The sequence below is a fragment of the Marmota marmota genome, unplaced genomic scaffold, assembly GCF_001458135.2.
Source record: "Marmota marmota marmota unplaced genomic scaffold, marMar, whole genome shotgun sequence".
NCBI lineage: Eukaryota > Metazoa > Chordata > Mammalia > Rodentia > Sciuridae > Marmota > Marmota marmota.
The window spans coordinates 91-5,103 of record NW_026000261.1 but is presented as its reverse complement, the minus strand read 5'-3'; the positions used below and the strand labels follow the sequence as shown (position 1 = coordinate 5,103).

Below are 5,013 nucleotides of genomic sequence, written 5' to 3'. Positions count from 1 at the left end.
CTCTTTGGCCGCCAGCTACAAGGAAACCATTACCGGCTCACAGACGGGGAGGGCCAGAGGAATTCTCCTTGGCGCCTCACTCTACACTTGTCAGGAAAATTAGGTAGCAGTAAAAACTAGGCGCCCCCAAACACAAGACCCGGGAGGGTCCTCATGATCCTGCTTAGGCCACCGAGTCTTCCAATGCACGGGAGACCACCTTACTGTGGACCCGCAGACACACTGCTCAAGGTCACACGAGCATAGGCAGATAAAAGTGGAATTCAGTGTGATCTATTCATACAAGCACACAACATAACATGGTCAATAGCATTCAGCAGTTCTTTCGCTTTTCCATGGTTCTACCCTCTCCCCGAGACCCCCTTCCTCTACTCCACTGTAGGGAATGGGAAAGTTCCATTCAAGAAAGGCTGCTGGGATCCGGTCCCCCGGCTGGACTTCTCCCTTATCAGGGAAAGGATAGGAGAAAAAAAAAAAAGAAGGCACAGGAGACTTACCTGGGTGAAGCCTCCTGTCAGCGGGAAAGGCCTGACAGCTCAGATCTCGCGCTGGGTCCAATTGGACCCCACTGTGTCTTTTGTGGTAAACGATGACCCCAAGGACGTTTCCATTTCCCCGGAGGGCCAGGGGGTTATAGTCAATCTGGAAAGACAGGAGTTGATAATCGGATGCTTCGGAGTCATTTGAGATCAATATGCTCTCATAATTAAAGATTTTCTTTTTTCATGATTAGAACTGGTAGCCAGTATATGATGTTAAAATAAATGAACTGGAAAGAGATTCAGAATCATGAAAACATTAAAAAAACTATTTTGAACAAGGCTTAAAGGTAATTAAAACAGAACTATTGTATAAGATAGAATTTCTACATAGATTTTATGCTATGGCAGAGGAAAACAACTGATTAAAATGCCATTCATTTTGTTTTTGTCTGTGATACTCAAGGATGCTTCTTTTCTCCTTGGGGTATTGAAATTGAGCTGGTAAAAAAAGCCAGTTGAACATTGTTTTAATTTCTTTCTATAACATTTTTCATTTGATTTTTTGGACACTGGAATTATAAGTTTTAATTGTCTTCTAAAAATTGAGGTTCAACAACATCTAGGGTCAACTGAACAAGATAGTTCAATTTCACACAGACTTTTTTGCACACAAATTTTTAAAAAATATTTTTGTTAGTGTTATAGTTATAAATAACAGTGGGGTTCATCTTGACATATTCCTAAATGCATAATATAATTTCCTCCACTTCAATCGATGAGGACATAGTACAAAATGAAATCTGAAATGAAGCAGATCCAGGATCCGCCCCCGCCCTGCCAGGCCTGGCCATGCTGAGGATGGAACCTAGGGTATTGTGCATGCTAGGCAAGAGCTCTCCACCACTCAGCTCCATCCCCAGCCCGGGATCAATTTTTTTTTTCCTACTGCAAGACCTATGCTAATTCTATGTTCACTACTACGAACCTTTGAATACCCTAGATATCTAACCGATTTTTATTTATTTATTTGGCGGGAGATGTGAAGTGAAAATGTGAAAGCTCTTGTCGTTCAATGCATTCTTTCAAATGGAGCCGTTTTTTTTTTTTTTTATAGGTCATTCATTAAAGGAAATGTTCCTGGGAGCTCACACCTAGGTTCTTCAGACCGCGGTTTAACTGCTCAGCTCAAACCGACCTAGCTCACTGTGGGTGGGGAGAACCCCGGTGGGGCGAAACGATCTGCGATCTGAGATCAGAGATCAGCGGGGCAGCATCTCTTCCCTCTCGCTCTTCGCCCACCAGCTACCGGCCCACAGACGGGGAAGGCCAGAGGAATTCTCCTTGGCACCTCTCTCTACACTTGTCAGGAAAACTAGGTAGCGGTAAAAACTAGGGGCACCCAAACACAAGACCCGGGAGGGTCCACGTGGCCCTGCCTAGGCCACCGAGTCTTCTGATGCACGGGAGACGACCTTACTGTGGACCTGCAGTAAAAAAAAAAAAAAAAGGCACAGGAGACTTACTTGGGGAAGGCCTCGCGTCAGTGGGAAAGGCCTGACAGCTCGGATCTCGGCGCTGGGTCCAGTTGGACCCCACTGTGTCCTTTGTGGTAAACGATGCCGCATGACCCCAGTGAAGCATGGATTTTCCCGGAGGGCCAGGGGGCTGTAGGCTAGCTGGAAGGAGAGGCGCTGGGAATTCGGGTTTCAGATGTTGGCCCCGCCTAGGGGCGGAGTGGAACATCATAAGATACTTCCGGATGTGGATGCCCGAAGGGAGAGGAGAGGGGCGCCTGGGAAAGTCAGGTGGGAACTATGTCTTAGTTGCTATTTGCTCAGGAGAACCTATTTGTCTCCTTTGAGTAAGGCGCTTGTTGGGAAGAGGGCAAAGGATGACTAACGGCTGGGGTTGTGTCTCCGTGGTAAAACGCACAAGCGTAAGGTACTGGGTTGGATCCCCAGCATCATGTTAAAACCAACCACGAAAACAACAACAAAAACCACCTAAATAAACAAAATAAAGGTATTGTGTCCAGTGCAACTAAAAACATTAAAAAAATGACCAAAGGAACAACAAAACTGAAGATTTACCATTCAACATCCACAAAAGTATTTGGAGCTTTCACATTTTCACTTCACATCGCCCCCCCCCAAATAAATAAATGAATAAATAAATATCTAGGGTATTCAAATGTTAGTTGTAGTGAAGATAGAATTAGCATAGGTCTTGCAATAGGAAAAAAAAAAATTTGATCCCGGGCTGGGGATGAAGCTGATTGATGGAGAGCTTTTGCCTAGCATGCACAATACCCTAGGTTCCATCCTTAGCATGGTGAGGGATCCTGTATCTGCTTCATTTCAGATTTCATTTTGTACTATGTCCTCATCGATTGAAGTGGAGGAAATTATATTATGCATTTAGGAATATGTCAAGATGAACCCCTCTATTATGTATACTACAACACTAACAAAAATATTTTTAAAAAATATTTGGAGGAAAAAATGTTGAAATAAATAACTTTTCACTGGGATTGGTGCAAATCTGTAATCCCAGCAACTCGGTAGCCTGAGGCAGAAGGATCTGAAGTTTGAGAAGAGCCTCATCAATTAGTGAGATCCTGTCTCAATAAAGGGGGGTTTGAGGTTTGCTGGCTATGTAGTTCAGTGTTAGGGTTCAATCCCTAGTACCACAAAAAGTACCCTTTCAAATTCTAAGTTCATGATTCATTTTCCTAAGGTCATTAAAGCTCTAATTGGTCCCTCCTTGACTGTGAAGCTAGTTCCCAAAACTAGGCACTCCCAGCAGTTATCACTCCCTGCTCTTTATGGGACCTGCACCTTTTTTGAGGCCTTCCAGGGCTGCTGCAGGTGGTGTGAAACCACCTGACCAATTTGTCTATCTTCCTTTATTTTGAAAAAGGAATAACTCCTCTTCCACCTATAAGTTTATATAAGAAAATGGAAGATAGCCTACTATGATCCCCACACTGAGAAGAGGATTGTTGAATTGAGGCCTGTATCCTTCCAGTACTTTGATCTCTAAGAAAAGTATGTGTGGTGGAGGGAGGGAGAGAAATGCAAATAAAGATTCCATTTTTTTTTCCACAGTAGAACAGTTAATTTTATTTGTTCAAGAGCTCTTATTGCAAGTACTAAAACGAGCCTGGGCTTTGATCCTGTAACCCATATCGCATATTAAAGAAGCAGCAAACTGACCCATGTACATGGATGCAGACTAAAGGCTCAGGTTTTCAATTTCTGTAGCCTGGAGCTCGGTAGTCACAGGTCTTTTAGGTCCTTCTGGATGTCCCACAGGGTATTTGCACTTTTCTTGAGGTAAGCAACCTCATCATCCTTCAGTTTCTGGTTGATAACACTGGTTAATCCCCCAGCATTGAGGACACATGGAAGGCTCAGGAAGACTTCATTCTCAATGCCATACATGCCCTTTACCATGGTTGATACTGGGTGAATTCTGGATAGATTTTTAAACATGGATTCAATAAGGTCAGCCACACTTAAGCCAATAGCCCAGTTGGTGTATCCTTTTTTCTTGATGACTTCATAGGCACTTTCAACCACCATCTTATGCACTTCCTTCCAGTTTTCACTATCATTGTCTGTTCCCATTTCTGGATTTAGTTCCTGGAGAGAGAAACACCAGCCACATTCACTCCACCTCACACAGCCACACTTGAGTTGCCATGTTCTCCCAGAATCCATCCGTGGCAGCTGCTGGGATGAATGCCAAGTTTCTCAGCCATAAGATAGCGAAATCTAGCAGAATCCAGATTACACCCACTTCCAATCACACGGTGCTTGGGTAATCCACTTAGTTTCCAGGTAACATATGTAAGAATGTCCACTGGGTTGGAAACCACAATTATGATGCAATCGGGACTGTACTTGACAATTTGAGGAATAATGAATTTGAAGACATTGACATTTCTCTGCACCAGATTGAGACCACTCTCCCCCTCCTGCTGACGGACTCCTGCAGTTACTACCACGATCTTAGAATTGACAGTCACAGAGTAATCTTTATCTGCCATAATTTTAGGTGTTTGAAGAAACAAGCTTCCATACTGCAGATCCATCATTTCTCATTTGAGCTTATCTTCCAAAACATCCACCAGGGGAAGTTCATCAGCCAGAGACTTTCCCAGAATGCTGATAGCACATGCCATACCAACTTGACCAACACCCAGTACAGTGATCTTATTGTTTGGGACTGTCACCTCTTCTTCTGCAACTGGTGCAATGAGTTTTTCCTTGAGGGTTGCCATTTCAAACAGGCGATAGAAGGCTCTGAGACTGCAGGAAGTGTCTTGCGAAGACAATGTCAGCTGCGTGTCTCCTCAGGTGCTGGATCTCAAAGATTCCATTTATTTATTTATTTATTTATTTTTAAACATCAGAAATTTATTGGTTGCTCAAAACATTACATTGATCTTGACATATCATATATCATACATTTGTTTCAAATGGGGTATGAATTCTTATTATTCCCCCGTGTACAGATTGCAGGATCA

The 5,013-nt window shown here is 43.3% G+C and overlaps 1 long non-coding RNA gene and 1 pseudogene across 1 annotated transcript in view; both read right to left on the bottom strand.

Moving 5' to 3' along the window:
* The window catches only part of LOC125614283, a 126,036-nt gene extending 123,734 nt beyond the window's left edge, over positions 1 to 2,302 (bottom strand). The window contains exons 1-2 of the long non-coding RNA XR_007344888.1: positions 2,006 to 2,302; positions 498 to 642 (exon numbers count right to left, since the gene is read on the bottom strand). This is a non-coding gene — a long non-coding RNA (uncharacterized LOC125614283). The remainder of the gene's footprint in view (positions 1 to 497; positions 643 to 2,005) is intronic.
* A 1,420-nt stretch (positions 2,303 to 3,722) lies between these two features.
* LOC107152475 lies at positions 3,723 to 4,809 on the bottom strand (annotated as a pseudogene).
* Positions 4,810 to 5,013: the final 204 nt, after the last annotated feature.